Source organism: Balaenoptera acutorostrata, chromosome 6 (assembly GCF_949987535.1).
Source record: "Balaenoptera acutorostrata chromosome 6, mBalAcu1.1, whole genome shotgun sequence".
Classification (NCBI taxonomy): domain Eukaryota; kingdom Metazoa; phylum Chordata; class Mammalia; order Artiodactyla; family Balaenopteridae; genus Balaenoptera; species Balaenoptera acutorostrata.
In genome coordinates, this window is record NC_080069.1 from 27184861 (window position 1) to 27202159 (window position 17299).

Below are 17299 nucleotides of genomic sequence, written 5' to 3' on the forward strand. Positions count from 1 at the left end.
AGAGGGTTTTATGAAAAGTGAAATACGTTGGACAGAGAAAGACAAATAGCATATGATCTCACTAATATGTGGAATCTAAACAACAAAACAAACAAAATAAAACAAAATGAAAACAGACTCATAGAAACACAGAACAAAGGGGTGGTTGCCAGAGGGAAAGGGGATCAGGGGTGGGGAAAATTAGGTGTAGGGGATTAAGAGGTACAAAGCTCCAGTTATAAAATAAATAAGCAATGGTGATGTAACATACAGCATAAGGAATATGGCCAAAAATATTGTAATAACTTTGGGGACAGACAGTTACTAGACTTACCATGGTGATCATTTCATAATGCATGCATGTCAAATCACTATATAGTATACCTGAAACTAACATAATATTGTATGTCAACTATATTTAACTTAAAAAATTTTTAAATCATTAATTTAACGACCCCCCTCCCCAAGTTTAGAGGCACACAGCATCCTATTACACGTATTTCAGGTGACCCAAATGAAAAATTGACTGGGCAATTAAAACAACATATTTCCATAGCTCTGGGAAAACTGGTCTTGAAGATTTGAAACTTTTTTTCCACTAAATTTAGCAATAAATCTCTTATCGGTCTTCTCAGATTTAACTCCCGAGCAAGAGCCAAGGCCACACATGCAAATAAAATCTACTAGAAAGAGAGGCTTTCAAGAAAAAATTTCTTTACCCCGCAAGCAGATCATGGAAAGAAAGCCTTGTTGATCAGATTACAACAAACAACCCTGTAAAAAAAATGCCTTTTCTGGTTTTCTAATTCTTATGAAGGAAATAATACCCTACCAATAAAAAGCAGGCAAACAAATCATGTTTGCACTAGGCTAGAGGAAAGAGGGAGCCTCTGATCTGAGCTCTTTTAAGTCTTTGAGCTTGCCATTAATATTGCAAATCAGAATACTTATTTTCTAGTTTTAGGGCTGAAATTGATTAGCTATGTGACCATGAGGAAGTCACTTAACCTCTCTGAGCTTTCTATTCTTCTGACTAGCTGGGATGCTGGAATACAAGATTTTTTTTTTTTTTTTTTAATTAATTTTATAGCTACTTTATTTATTTATTTATTTATTTTTGGCTGTGTTGGGTCTTCGGTTCGTGCGAGGGCTTTCTCTGGTTACGGCAAGTGGGGGCCACTCTTCATCGCGGTGCGGGGACCGCTCTTCATCGCAGTGCGCAGGCCTTTCACTATCGCAGCCCCTCCCGTTGCGGGGCACAGGCTCCAGACGCGCAGGCTCAGTAGTTGTGGCTCACGGGCCCAGCTGCTCCGTGGCATGTGGGATCTTCCCAGACCAGGGCTCGAACCCGTGTCCCCTGCATTAGCAGGCAGATGGAATACAAGATTTTAAAGATCCTTTCCAGCTGTAGGATTCTTGGACACCAACTCCCATCATCTGTTTCCAATAAAAATAATTTAACCACTAAATTAGCTAAGGGATAAAGAAAGGTGCTCCCTTAAATAAAAACATCTTAACTGTTAAAGTGAAAACAACAAAGACCCAGAAATGAAAATAAGTAGAGAAGACAAAAGAGACTTCCCTGGCTCCATTGTCCCTACCCTCTGACATTTTGTAAACCAGAATGTTATTTCCAGTAATACACTCATTTGGAAAATTATTTAACAACATTTTTGAAATTTTCAGAAGCAAAGAACAATATACGTTTAATAAAAAACCACCATAAAATTCCAGGGTCTTCTTTGATGACTCTGATTTAGGGAGTTCATAGTGTTTGAAATCACACTCTCATCCTAATATGTAGTTAGCCCATCTCCAGGTCATTCACACACAAGGAAATCAATGATCCTTTGTCTTCATTCCAGAAAGAAAAGGGCTACACAGTGTATGACCTGCCCCATCCCCCAAATCCGTTCTCACTTTCCTCCCGGCACGTGGTGGCCGCCCAGCTAGAGCAACTTTCCAGCCCCTCTGCTGGGAGACGTGACCTGGGTTATGTTCTCACCAACAGAATGTGGGCAGAATGATGAGCAACCCCACCCGCCCACCTGAACAGGTACCCATGCCCTGCACGCCTGCTCCCCCATACTCATCACCTGGCTTCGGCCACACAGACAAAGATGGTGCCCTCAGGCCTAGAGCAACGAGACAGGGAGAATCTGGGCTCCTGCACGACTACCAAGAGCAGAGCCACTCACAGCCGGACGCCTCCCCTTACAACTGTCATGCCCGGCAGAAACAGTTTCCTCACACCACTGTCTCCTGGGGCAAATGCAGCAAGAGCTCGGGCTTCGCCCTACTGAGACAGTGTGCCTTAGGTACCTATGGCTCTTCTCCACAGGGACAGTCAGCCCCAGACCAGTGCAGCTCCTACCAATGATCTCAAACACAAAATCTAGAAAGTTCGCCAGCTTATTACCACAACTCATTAAGGATACCTTTTCCAAGGAGTTCTGAAATCAAACTGAATCTTAATTCTTGAAAGCAGGAGTCTGAAAAATATGACAGAAAACATACCAAATGTGCCCTAAAATCCTCTAGGTCCACAAGTTCCCACACCACACTTCTTTAGAGATGCCAAAGCTGCCGCCTTCGTGAAAGTAAAAAAAAAAAAATTAGACTGTAATAATATATCTTCGACAGTTTAAAAATGACATTTCCTATTCTTTAACCCACATAGCTCCCCAGTACCCTGGCTTTCCCTTTCTTAGTACTAAGACCATTCTAACAGGATATAAAGAAAAGAGGGATGGGAAGACTTAGGTATACGACTTAAAACATGGAAAAGTTATATTAGCTTGATCATTAAAACCTGGTTAACTCAATGCATTCGCACTTTCTGGCATTTGTGGGCATAGGTCTTTCCTCAAAAAATGTTTACTGGCCCACAATCCCAACCGGAGATGAAGCAATTTCCTAGATACATCTCCAACTATTACCTGGGTCTGGTTCATATAGTTCTCTGGTTGTCACCCAACACTAAGCCACATTAGGACACCCTTGCCTCCCTTTGTTGAAAACTAGGTTACAGCTCTGTCACTAAAGAGTAAAGAGTAAGTACTTACACAGCCCTTTCTGATATTCTGCATTTGTCTCTTATTTTATGTCCAGATGCTTATGTCAGTCATGTTATCTGTCCACTTCAGCATATGTGCTACTTACCTTGAGCCTAGGGTTATCCAACAGTCCAAGAAAATTGAATGAGGCAAAGTTTATACATTCTTTTCCATTCACCACAATGTTATGGCTTGGAGGGCTGGGGAAAGAGACAAGAGTGGTATACTTCAGCAGTCATTCTTGTTACAGGACACACATTATCAGCTGTCCAGAAGAGGGAAGGCGACAGGACACCCAAGTGTTGCCATTCTACTCTGTTTGCACTCTAGCCTCCTCTCTCTCTTTTTATTCTTAAGAAGTAGAATTAGACAGTAGCATATTAAAAGTCAGACACTCGGTCATCAGCTCTACTCTGAATAGGTCGCCCGCACTACTCAGATAAAGAAGTGAGCTAGAAGTCCACGGCGCCTAGATTACTGGCACACCGCTGCTTTAGCTCTAAAACTCACTTAAGAAAGAAGCTGCTAAATAAAGTACCTGGAATGAGACACACAGGGAGGAAACATAAGAAGATCAAGATCAAAGGTATGAAGAGGCAGAGCAAGCAACAATCTTACAGTTAAGTGGTTTAAAAATACATGTTACTAGGACGTCCCCGGTGGTCCAGTGGGTAAGACTCTGCGTTCGCGATGCAGGGGGCCTGGGTTTGATCCCTGGTGGGGAACTAGATCACGCATGCACGCTGCAACTAAGAAGTCTGCATGCAGCAACTAAGAAGTCCGCATGCAGCAACTAAGACCCGGCGTAGCCAAAATAAATAAATAAATAAAAATAAATAAATATTAAAAAAAAATTACATGTTACCTACAGGAAGCCACCAAAATAAGTAAGCGCTGTTCCCAATTTCTAAAGTTAATGCTGGAATACCATTTAAAAGGAATCCCCCTCATCCAAAAAGGGGGGAAAATAGAGTGGCCAGTTGCATAGGAGAAGCATGGATTGAGTTCAGCTGAGACAAGAGATGGGCTCTTGAGGAGACAACCTATTATGTCCTCTGCTGACAAATACTCTAGCTTTAAGTCATGCTTCAAAAACACTGGCCAAACTATGGGACATGAGCTATTAAAGGGTTGTGAGATCAATTCACTTAGTCACAGCCAGCCTATTTCACCTAAAGTAAACCATAAGAATAGGATGGAATGGAAATGCACCAACAGGGCCAGGGAAAGGACGGTGGCACGGAACTGTTCTACACATGCGTTGCTCTGTGCACTGGGCTGCTCTGTAAAATGCACTGTGGTCAGAAAAGACGGGGGAACACCACTCTCACTGGTATGTTTTAACAGAACTGGTTTTCTATGAAAAAAATAACGAAAGATGCTGGGAAACCAGGGAAGGAAAAGAATGACTACTTGAAGTAAATTCACAAAAGCAGATGAACTCACACAAGACTCGGTGAAAAGAACATGGTTGTGGAGTCAGGCAGGTCCCGTCAGTATTATGGCTACTGACCACTTCAGAAACTCAGGGATGTTACCTGGCCTGCATAAGCCTCAATTTCTTCCTCTCTCAACTTGTCATTATAAGAGGTGTTCATTACACATTTTCTTCTTTTTTCCTATTGCTTCAAGAGCTTCTTCTCTTTCAAATAATCCACTGTTATTGAGTTTCCCACTTCCCAGGACTTCTTTAGTTTCGTAAGTCCTCCCTGATGTGGAGGTGTTGGCACCCACAAAAAGATGAAAAAACAAAATATCCACGTAGACAAGTCTGTACTAACGGTTGCTGCTGTGAAAGTTGAGGCCATTCTACAAAAACTGTGACACACAGAGAAATCAAACTATCAGGAATAAGTACACCCAAAGCCCCTGACCAGAGTCGATAAGCTGCCAGCATGACGTAGGGATGCAGACACCTTGTTTCTGCCTAGCACATGGGGCAGGAAAGGAGAACAGTTTCCATGAGAAGTGGAAGGCTAGCACCTGTGCCCCACGCAGGCTTGCAGCAGTAAGCCAGACAGGGCACTTAACACAGGAATACTGGAGCTGAAGACACTTCAAAGTTGCTCACAGAGGCAAATAAAACCGATACAGAAAGACATCTCCACAACAAGGCTTCAGAAGAGTCAAAGGAGGGAAAATAAAACCCTTCCCAGCCAAAACCCACAACCACACTATTAGTGAGAGTCAGTAATCACATAAGTGAACTTAGAAATAGGACAATGGTGCTTTACCAGAAATAAACTAATACTACAGACCCCCATTAACAACAGGTTTGGCACTTGAGGGAGAACAGACAACCGGACGACTAAAAGAATCCAGAACTCAAGAAAATTGTGTATACAGGAACACCTCACAGATACTGCGGGGTCGGTTCCAGACCACCGCAATGAAGCAAGTATAGCAATCAAGAGAACCACATGAATTTTTTGGTTTCCCAGTGCATGTAAGTTATGTTTACTCCATACTGTAGTCTATTAAGTGTACAGCAGCATTATGTCTAAAACACAATGTACACACCTTAATTAAAAAATAGTTTATTGGGACTTCTCTGGTAGCGCAGTGGTTAAGAATGCACCTGCCAATGCAGAGGACACAGGTTTGATCCCTGGTCGGGGAAGATCCCGCATGCCACAGAACAACTAAGCCCGTGCTCCACAACTACTGAGCCTGCACTCTAGAGCCTTCGAGCCACAACTACTGAGCCCACGCACCGCAACTACTGAAGCTGCACGCTCTAGGGCCCGTGTGCTGCAACTACTGAGCCCACATGCTGCAACTACTGAAGACTGTGCGCCTAGAGCCCTCAACAAGAGAAGCCACCACAGCAAGAAGCCTGTGCACCACAACGAAGAGTAGTCCCTACTTGCCACAACTAGAGAAAGCCCACATGCGCCAATGAAGGCCCAACGGAGCCAAAAATAAATAAATAAATAATAATTTATTGCATTGGGAGTGGCCAAGATGGCAGACTAGGAAGACCCTGAGCTCACCTCCTCCCATGGGCACACCAAAATTACAACTATTTACAGAGCAGCTATAAATAAGAATGACCTGAAGACTAGCAGACAAAATCTTCCACAACTAAAGATATAAAGAAGGAATCACAATGAGATGGGTAGGCGAGGTGCAGACATGGTATAGTCAAGACCGATACCCGCAGGTAGGTGATCCACAAATGGGAGAATAATTACAATTGCAGAAGCCCTTCGCAAGGAGTGAGGGGTCTGAGCCCGACAAGAGGTTCCCCAGCCTGGATGTCGTGCACCAGGAAGATGAACCCCCAGAACATTTGCGTTTTTTTTTTTAATTTATTATTTATTTACTTATTTTATTTATTTTTGGCTGCACCAGGTCTTAGTTGAGGCATGCGGGATCTTCATTGAGGCATGCGGGATTTTTCGTTGTGGCACGTGGGCTTCTCTCAAGTTGTGGTGTGCAGATTTTCTCTTCTCTAGTTGTGGCGCGCAGGCTCTGGGGTGTGTGGGCTCTGTAGTTGTGGCGCAGGGGTTCCAGAGCGCGTGGGCTCTGTAGTTGGCAGCACGTGGGCTCTCTGGTTGAGGCGCGTGGGCTCAGTGTAGTTGTGGTGCGTGGGCTTAGTTGCAACACTGCATGGGGGATCTTAGTTCCCTGACCAGAGATTGAACCCGGGTCCCCTGCACTGTAAGGTGGATTCGTACTGGACCACCAGGGAAGTCCCAAACATTTGGTTTTGAAGGTCAGTGGCGCTTCCTCTAGGGAGAGCCAGAGTGCTGTGGGAAACAGAGACTGCACACAAAATCTCAAACACTCCAGGACCCAGGGCAGAAGAAGTAATATGAAAGGAGCTACTATGAACTACTTCATGAACTACTTCTATGAACTACTTCATGCCAATGCATTTGAAAACAAAAGAAGAAATGAACAATTACTAAATGGCAGTAACAAAAACTTACTCAAAAAGGAAATATGAACAGCTTTAAAAACTCACTGAAGACATTAAATTCATGATTAAAAATCTATGCTCAACAGAACAAACACAAATAGTGTTGCCACGAAAACTATAAGACTAATATACCTCTGATACCAAAGCTGGGCCAGCACAGTAAGGGAAAAGAAAAAGACTAAACTCATTTTTCAATACTGATGCTAAAAATACCAAATATTAGCAAAAAAAAAAAAATCCAACAATTAATAAAAATTAACCAAATAGTCACGCTTAAATAGGGTTTATCACTGAGTTGTAAGAGTTCTTTTTATATATTTAATATTTTGGATACTAGCCCCTTAACAAATATATGACTTGAAAATATTTTCTTCCATTTTGTGGGGTTTTGTATCATTTCTCTAGTAGTGGACTTTGAAGCACAAATGTTTTTAATTTTAATGAAGTCCAGTTTGTCTATTTTTTCTTTTGCTGCTTGTGCTTTTGTGTCATATCTAAAAATCTCTGGCCAATCCAAGATTATGAAGATTTACTCTTTTGTTTTCTTTCTTCTAAACTAAGAACTTATAGTTTTTGCTCTTAAATTTAAGCCCATGATTAATTTTGAGCTAATTTTTACACATGGTGTGAGGTCAGGGTCCATCATCATTCTTTTACATGTGTATATCCCGTTGTCCCATCACAATCTGTTAAAAAGAGTATTCTTTCCCTACTGAATTGTCTCAGCATTCTGTTGAAAATCAATGGACCATAATTTAAGGTTGTCCACACATTTTTAAGAGTAAGACACTGAAATGCTAATTGCAAGCACTGTGTAAGTGGGCTTGGCTTCTTTGTAAATGGTGGGCTTCACTCTATGATAATGAGACACAGACTTGTTTATTCATCTGTGGAGACCCCAAACTCAAAATTTTCTGTTTTTATTCTCTTGACTTTGAGTTTCACCAGAGAGGAATCCTCCAGTGAGGTGTATATGAGGAGATAAATCTGGTTGCCAACGTTCTGAAAGCTGAGTTGGAGGAAACGGGATTAGCATCCCATTATTCACTATATACTTGCTTTCTGTTCTAGAATGGCACCCGCCTCCTCACACATTCTTAGGACTTTCAATTGATATTTAGCCTTTCCGGAGAGTAAATCTCCCATCTTCCTGCAAGTCTACAGAGCTGAAATCTGGGGTGAGGATGAGTGGCATGGTTGCTTGCAATTTTTCTCATAAAAATTTATGTATATGCTTAATTAATGTAAAAAAAATCGATCAGTACAATTTAATATAGCAATGAATTAGAGGAGAAAAGTCACAACCATCTCAATAGATAAAAAAAAAATTTAATAAAATTTAACACTGACTTTAAAACCAACAAAAAGTTCCCTTAGCAAACTAGCAAGAGAAAGGAAGGCCTATAACACCATACAGGTTATCCCTTAAAAGCCATCCGGAACAGGATACAGAGGCCCTTGTTACCACTCCTATTCAACACTGCATGGTAGGTATCCTAGCAAATGCAATAACACAGAAACAAGAAGAAAATGATGCCTCATGACAGAAGTGAAAACTCTCTGGAACCCAGAGACGAAGCTATTAAAAGATATGCAATGTTAATTTCCTGGTTGTGATACTGTACTATAGTTAAGCAAGATGTTACCATTGGGGGAAACTGATGAAGGGTATATGAAATCTCTCTGTATTATTTCTTACAACTGCATGTGAATCTACTATTATTTCCAAATAAAAAGTAGGGGAAAAAAAGTTAAGCAAAATCTTTATGAAGAACGTTATGTAACTTCTCTCAGAGACATAAAAGACCTAAGTATGCAAGTGACACACAAGGTACGTGGTGAAGAGATTCAGTATTAGCAATATACCAATTCTCTCCAAATTAATCCATAAATTCAATGCATTACTAGTCACAAACCCAAACCCATTTTCTGGTCAAATCTGAGCAGCTAAACCTAAACTCATAGTGAAGAGTCAAGGATAGCCTAGACAATTGTGAAGAACAAGGAGGTGAAGGACTCACTCTAGTCAAGGCCTATTATTAAGCTGTGGTATAAGCGAGGTTTTGGCACAGGGAGAGATAAATATACCAAAAGAATAGAAATAAAGCCAGAAACAGATCCTTTATAAGGGAACTTGACATATGAAAGAAGGGAAATTTCCAATCAGTAGGTAAAAAATGGACTATTCAACTAATAATGTTGGGACAACTAACTGTCATACGGAAAACAGGCAAATTAGACCTTTGTGGTAGGAAGGATTTTATAACCATAACATTAATGATTGGTAAGTCTGATTTCAGGACAAGTAAAACTTTCATGAGACCAAAGAAATTCACGAAAGTGAAGAATACAAGCCTCTCTCAGATCAGACCAGAAGTAGAAGGACATACTCAGGAGAATATCCTACAACATATTTTTAAATAGAATACTAAACACTTTCATGGCAACAGGCATGCTGTGGCAAAAGTATGAATATAAGCAAAGGAAAAACATCTATCAACTTCAAGATGGTGGTTATCTTGCCTGGGAGGGAAGAGTAAGTGATAGATGGGAAGGGATTTCTTTAGCGATACACTTGACCCCTGAACAACATGGGTTTGAACTGTGCAGGTCCACTTATACACAGATTTTTTCAACAGTAGATACTACTGTACTACATGATCCACAGTTGCTTGAATCCATGGATGTAGAACCACATATCTGGAGGAACTGGGTATCTGGAGGGCTGACTCTGATTTATATGCAGGTTTTTGACTGCCCAGAGGGTCAGGGCCCCTAACCCCCATACTGTTCAAGGGTCAACTGCATTTCTAATGTTTTATTTCTTTTAAAAAATAGATTTAAAGTAAAGAGAGCAAAATGTTAATACCTATTACTTCTGGGTGGTAGATACATATGTGCCTGATATTTTCTGTATACTTAAATTTAAGAAATAAAAAAAAAAATAAATAAAACACTGGAAGCCAGGAGGTAGGTAGCATAAGTGAGCTGAAGTTTCATAATTCATACTGTGAAAGTCAACAGGCACTGCCTATCATTAATCAATCAAGAAACAGTAGTGTAAGCATACTGCTAATATCTAGTTATGAATCTAACCTTCAACAGATCTAAAATCAGAAACAATCCAGGTGGGAAAAAGTAGGAATGCTGTTTTTCATTTTAACTGTCTTCCCATTTGAAATATTACATGTGTGTATTACTTTAAAATATATATATATGTATTTTTAAAAAGGGACAAACTCAGAAACCCAAATTGGAGACTATTAAAAAGCAGTTTCTGATCTCCAGAAATTTCTAAAAATCTTATTTCAGTTAAAAAAGGAATACTATATAAACCACTGTATACTTTGTTGAGTTTACCTACAGGAAACCAAATATAAGCCCTTGACTAGCAAAAACAATTTACCCTGAAACGATGTTGTAGTTGAGAGCAGGATGGTCTTTTCAGACAGGAGGAACAAGAGGTTCTGGTTGCCACTCTTCAATCAATTCTTCCTTTTCCTACAGGAGAAAAGCAGTTAAAATACAGTGCAGTGCTAATTACTGGACAGCAACTCTAGCGGTATCTAAGCTGTTCGTTGTAATGGAACCATCATAATGAACACACTGCTAGACACACACGTCCAGCTGCTGTGCCTGGAAATGACACAGAATCACTATTGAGTTTTGTGCACTTAACCCCTCACCTCTTTCCTTATCTCAGGCTAAAGACTCTTTTTCCATGAAGCTTTGTGGCTGACTGGAAATTTCTTAAAAACTGTATTTCTATGTTCAGGATTTTTCACTGTGGGAAGCAGGAAGTATAACTGCTACTGATGATAAAACAAAAACTCTATAACACAAAGGTGAGAGGCATGACTGCAGGTAAGGGAGCTCAGCCTCTACTGCAAGATATGACAGACAGCCATGCCTTAAGTTCTTACAGGCATGACTGTCACAGGAAGGGATCAACTAGACTACAAAGCACTGTTTCTACAAGCCATTGGCAAGGATTCAGAAGTAACTGAAATATACCAAAAGACTCTCTTATAATAATTATTGTAATAGGATTTAGTTGTTTGGAAATTTCTCATAAAAAACCACTTTATTCTTTTTACCTGTTATTTCATGCATTCCAAGTATTTTGACTATTTTGAGTTTCTTATCCTTCCTTGAACTAGAAAACAATGTAATTTTGAAAATGTAGTCTGGATGTACAGGATGAGATGAGGCACCTGATGAACATGACAGCCACAGCAATTCTTGCCTTACATAGGCCCACTCTCAATACTTCTATTTTCACACTCCTGTTAAATGCTTCTGTGCACTTTTCTCCTAATAGGCAATTCTAGGGCATGGCTAGGAGCATATTCACCTGATGCTCAGGCACTCAAAAATGCTGGCTGAGTAAATCAGCCAATAAATTCCTCATCTATTTCTGCCAATGACTGCACAGAACAGCAGCCTGAACAAGCCTGAAGTATGTATCATGCATACTGTCCACTTGCTACCACAGAGACAGATTTGAGAATCAACTCAAGATTGCCTGGTATTCAAGAGTCTCTGCAGGGGACTTCCTTGGCGGTGCCGTGGTTAAGAATCCGCTTGCCAATGCAGGGGATGTGGGTTCAAGCCCTGGTCCGGGAAGATTCCACATGCTGCAGAGCAACTAAGCCCGTGCACCACAACTATTGAGGCTGTACCCTATAGCGCGTGAGCCACAGCTACTGAGCCTGCCTGCCACAACTACTGAAGCCCGCACACCTAGAGCCCGTGCTCCGCAACAACGGAAGCCACCATAATGAGAAGCCTGCGCACCTCAACGAAGAGTAGCCCCCGCTCGCTGCAACTAGAGCAAGCCCACGCACAGCAACGAAGACCCAACGCAGCCAAAAATAAAATAAATAAATTAATTAATAATAAAAAAAGAGACTCTGCAGACCTATAAAACTGAGAAGGGCATTTCTTCTTTGCTGCCATAAGTTAAGCTTTAGAAACACTCATATCGTTTTTTTTTCTTCCACAGCTTTTAGGGTAAGATGTCAGTGATTACTGAATCTTGCTCTAGGTAAGTTCTGCTTTTAGAGGGTTATCCTAAAATTATGTTTCAGTATCCTTCTTTTAAAATGCATATTTGTGTGGACTGACTTGTTTAAACTGAAACTAAGAATATTAGCAATGATCAACCCCTTAAAAAGCTGGGCTAGAAATCTATTCCATGGCCTCACGGTCATTCACGTGGAGTTCCTGAATACCAAGGGAAAAGAGCAGTGACAGGGCTTCTGGCCCGGAGAGCCCGATCCTGCTGCGACACCATCAGAGGTGTGTTCTATGGCACACTCGCCTCACACGGTATTCATAAAACACAGGCGGGGCTGCGGATCTACGGTCAAGTTTAGGGCAGTTCTCCAAACAGCAGTTCAGATAGCCACTGTCATATTAAAGGTTACAAGAAATCATGCAATGAGACACCTCTTTAGTCTTCTTTACCCAGGTTTCCAAAACTTATTTGCCCTAAGAACCATCTGCTGCATATCCCTTGTCCCCTAGGGGGGATACTGCCTGACCATCTCATGACAAATATGAATGATCAGGACAGCAGGGGCAGCCAGTGAAACCAGGGAAACAATCGCCACATTGCTGTAATTCCATTCCACTTGCACTTCCTTCTGTGAATGCTCCAGAAGAGAGCTGTGCTCCATCATTGTGCCGCACTCAATGCTGCCTTGTGAACCAAAGTTTCAGGCATTTTTGTGGGAAAACATCTCTCACCGTCTCTGTATCCCTAAGTAGTATTCTGGCACACTGCTACAGAGGCCGGATAAGGAAACAATCCAAGCTACAGAAACCACACTGCAGTCAAAACTGCTCTTCCTCTCACACCTGGGGCACAGTTACTAAGCGTTCCTACCTGCGTGAGAAGGTAGGGGATGCCACAAACCCCTTGGTCCCTCATACTAACAGACTCGAAGTGGGCAGGACTGCAAGTCCTCTCGACACTTCTGCTTCCTAAGGTTTGCCTAGCTTGGGCTGGAGCTGGGTCCCTTACCATACAGAACACATCAAAATTTGATTTGGGGTGGGAAGGTGGAGAGCAGTGGGATGGGGAGGATTCTTTCTAACTCTGAATTTCCTTTATAAAGACTACAGGGAAAACTTTCATTCAGGCTTCAGGAATAGTGGTGCTTTTCCCGAGCAACTCATGTAATCTTTCTTGTATACGGACATTTGAAATGCAGCATGCATCCATGCTTCCCGTCCAGCATCTAGTACGTTCCCAGGCTGCTGTTTACTCCTAGCAAAGTATAAAGGCCTGTAACATGGTACTCCTTTGTGTATTCACTTTATCTCTGGCTTCCGCGTATTTTGCTTACCCTGATTTCCTTACATTCCAGAAAATCTTTTAACATTTATAGTTGAGCCACCACAAGTCCTTTTTCGAAAGATGTAGCAACTATAATCATACACCAAATAATAAAATAGAGATTTAACTTCTTACCTTGACTGTAAGATCAGATCGTTCTTGTAACTTGTAAGTTTTAGAGAAAAGAAGTCTGATTATCCAGAGTATTAAAATTCCTTCCAAAATAAGATGATAAGCAGGAGCCTAGGAGTCAGTCAAAAACAGAAGCAAAACAAGAAGTGAAATAAACATTTCCAAAACCTGCACATAAAATTTAATTCACTTGCACATACTGCTCCCATGACCTTTAACCTATTTATTACTTCTTAAAATTTACTTTCAAAGCGCACTTCATTTCTACTCATTCCTTTTCCCATTTCTAACAGAAGGCAATTTCTCCTACATGAAAAATCTCTAAAACTGCAGCGTTAGGAATAAAAACATCTTTAGGAATAAAATTAAGTTTTAAAATTAAATCTGACACAGAATTCCAATAGTCAAACAATATCAACTATCAGATCCTTCAGGTAATTTATATTTTTACTGGTGGGAAATGACTGTAACAATCATTTCACAGCTTCACAAGCCTTCTACAACCCCCACATACCATGGATAAATTGAGAATTATTTGGACACCAGTTTCCATAATTCTCAAAGACTTTTGCACAACTTACTATATTTCCTGTATCCCCAATAGGCCTCTTTAAATTCTCCTTGGAACGTGGCAGAGAAAAAAAGACTTTATAAGTGCTTAAAGAAATAGCAGGTCTCTTTTCTACCACAGTTCCCCGAAAGTATGTAGTGTGTTCCATGTCAACATCCACAAAGGTACTTTAATGAAATTATCCACATCAGGTCTTCTTTTCAACTGAACATTTCCAGGATAAAAGCCAGGCTGACTTCTATGTCTTACACAACTAGATACAGTAAGTGCATATAAAAGATTCCAGGTATCAACTAAACCTCCATAAGTCAGTTATCGGGTGCTACATTCCAATAGGTTGTCATTGAAAAGTCATTTAAAAGAGGTATTTATGCAAGAGGGAAGAGATATGTACATGTACAGCTGATTCACTTTGTTATAAAGCAGAAACTAACACACCATTGTAAAGCAATTATACTCCAATAAAGATGTTAAAAAAAAAGAGGTATTTAGAAACGTAACTACAAATTATTTTCAAACATTAGACAAAAAAAAAGCAATGATGATTCACAATAGTTAAAAAAGTTCAGAAGCGGGGACCAGGGAAACTGCTGACTATTTCATAAATAAACTTTCAGGTCATTGGACAAATAACTTTAAAACTACATACATGTTACATATGTATGGGTACACAGCAAGACTCCTCAAATTCTGCATACACTGTGCACAGAAATTAGAAGCAAAACCAGAAATCTAAGACTATTTTTAAAATTTGCTGATCCCTCCTGACTATAATTCATTTAAGAATGAGGACTCGACTAAAAAAATCCTTTTGGTTTTATCAATAATTGGATTATAGTTGACAAACATAAGTCCAAGTCACTAAACATTCCACTCCACAAAGAAATCCTAAGAAAAGTTGAAATGTCTACTGAATTAATAAAAATCACAAATGTGGCTTCTTTTCTTCCCTAGGAAATGTTACATCAAGGAGACCTTCTCTCAAGTCTCACTCATGGTCAATATCAGGGTATGAGAAGTTACATAGTCAAAGGGCAGTCTTCAAAAAGGCAGCAACAACATATAGTAGAAATTATTCATTTCTAAGAAAGAAATCTTAGATTTTAGTGGTTCTTCTTAGTCACTATAATCTACCTAAGGTTGGACATCACCTAAGCTCTATTTGCTCTCCTAACTGTTTTTTTTCAAAAAGTCCTGATGGGTTTTGCAATAATACATCTTGCATCATCACCCTTACCAGTAAACGCTATATTAAGTTTTAAGAAAATTATCAAAAGAAAACAGATTCACTTTAAGTGAATGTAAGCTCTGTAAGCACAGGGACTTCTACCGGTTCCCTCATTGCACTATTCCTAGCATCTAGATCTCTGCTGTCCAATACTGTAGTCACTAGCATCATTCAACTATTTCAATACACATCTAAATTAAATTAAATGAAAAATTCAGCCCCTCAGTTGCACTAGCCACGTTTCAAGTGCTTAACAGCCATATGTGGTTAGTGGGCTACTGTACTGAACAGCTCAGAGAACACGCAGAAAGTTCCATTGCACAGTGCATGGAAACTCACTAAATGTCAAATGAATGAACATTCTCCAAGACTGACATTTAAATTTCATATTATTTTACCTACTTGAAACAGCTGGCCTTTCAAAAAAGCTCCGAACTGGTCTTTCTTTAAATTTTTACTAAAATAATTTTATCTTTACGAGACAGAAGATGGGACGTAGGCGGGAAGAATGACAAACTATTTCACATACCTAAATCATTCGGCTTCCTTTCTAACCCCACGTCCCAACAAAAACAAAGTCCAACTTATTACAATTCTTTCCTCTATTCCCTGCTCCACAGTTCCGAGAACTTGTCTTCCCTGGGACCTCTCCAGACTGAGATTTTCCACTCTACTTTCATCACTCCGTTTTACCATCAGTCCCAGCTCTTGTTTTTGACTAGCCTCTCTCCTGTATCCGGGCAGGACCTGGAGAGGGCTCCGCGCTCGCAGCAGCGCAATACGAGACCCCCGGCTCCGGCTCCCGCCCGTGCCTCCCTACATTCCGCCACTGGGAAATGGGTGCGCCTATGAGCCTTTCCAGCGAGGGACGCCGGGGGTCCGGGCGTAACCGGGCCAGGCCTGCCCAGGCCTCAGACCAAAAATCCACACAAAACGTCCCACCTCCCCAGGGCTGGGTGTGGTCGTGGACCCCTGGGGCCGCCAAGCTCACCTCGTAGAGCGCCTGGACCATCTCCACCAGCACCCACTGCTCCGCCACCGTCGCCATAGTTAGCCGCCAGGGTTTCCTTCCGGAAGGCGGGCCGCAGGCACGTCAGATATTGCGCGGCGCGGTCCAGTGATGTCTACACGCCCGGAAGGCGGGGCTGCCGTGAGTTGGGCCCCGCCTTCTCGCGCCTGCGTACTGGGCGGCCGGTGGCTGCGCTGGCTGAGGAAAGTTTCGGGGTGGAAGGTCAACTTGAGGTCTCGCTTGGGTGCGGGGAGGGGTGGGAAGCGGCAGGCTGGTCCCCGCAGCAGGTGTTCACAACGTGGCCCTTATGTGCCAGACCCCGTGCTAGGCTCTCAGGATGGAGAGATTTTAATGAATGGTCCTCGCGCTTGTTAGGCAGTTTGGTGCAGGGAGCTATTAATGCAATCGCAAACATATTCTTTACTTTTAAATTACATAAGTAATGCAGGAATGCATTATCGTAAAAAAAAATAGACAACTCTTATATAGCACTTACTGTGTATAAAGCCTAGCCTAAGGATTTGCAGGTGTTAAGCCATATAGGAGTTTGGTGTGGAACCTTCAAGAGCCTCTGTATCCCAACGTGGTGTGCACACACACTTCGGTTGGAATTCTTCAATATAACCGGGAGCATAGGGACAATATTGTTCTACAATTGCTTTTCTTCCATTCTTTTTTTGGCTATAAATCTTGTGTTTTTAATCAACGAAGAAGCCTATTGATTGGAATAATTTGTTATGTGTATTTCTCTTTCCGTTTTATTTAAACATTTTCCTATTGGTGAACACTTAGGTTTTTTCTACTTTTTCACCTGTTACAAACAATGCTACAGTAAACATTGATGTGCCCTATTGTCTTTCTGTGCGTGTTGGGGTATATCTGACAAGTTTCCTCGAAGTCGAATTTTACTCAATATGCACGCTAATGTCGATAAATACTGCCATACTGCTCTCCAGAATGGCTCAACCAATTTTAAATGTTTGAAAGTGTATTCACACTCTATCTCATGATGGATATTATCAATCTTTTAAAATTTTTGGCCAATTTAATTTAATG

At 41.1% G+C, this 17299-nt stretch overlaps 1 pseudogene; it reads right to left on the minus strand.

Moving 5' to 3' along the window:
- LOC130708369 (serine palmitoyltransferase 1-like) overlaps positions 1-16325 on the minus strand; it is a 54763-nt pseudogene extending 38438 nt beyond the window's left edge.
- Between the last annotated feature and the right edge of the window lie 974 nt (positions 16326-17299).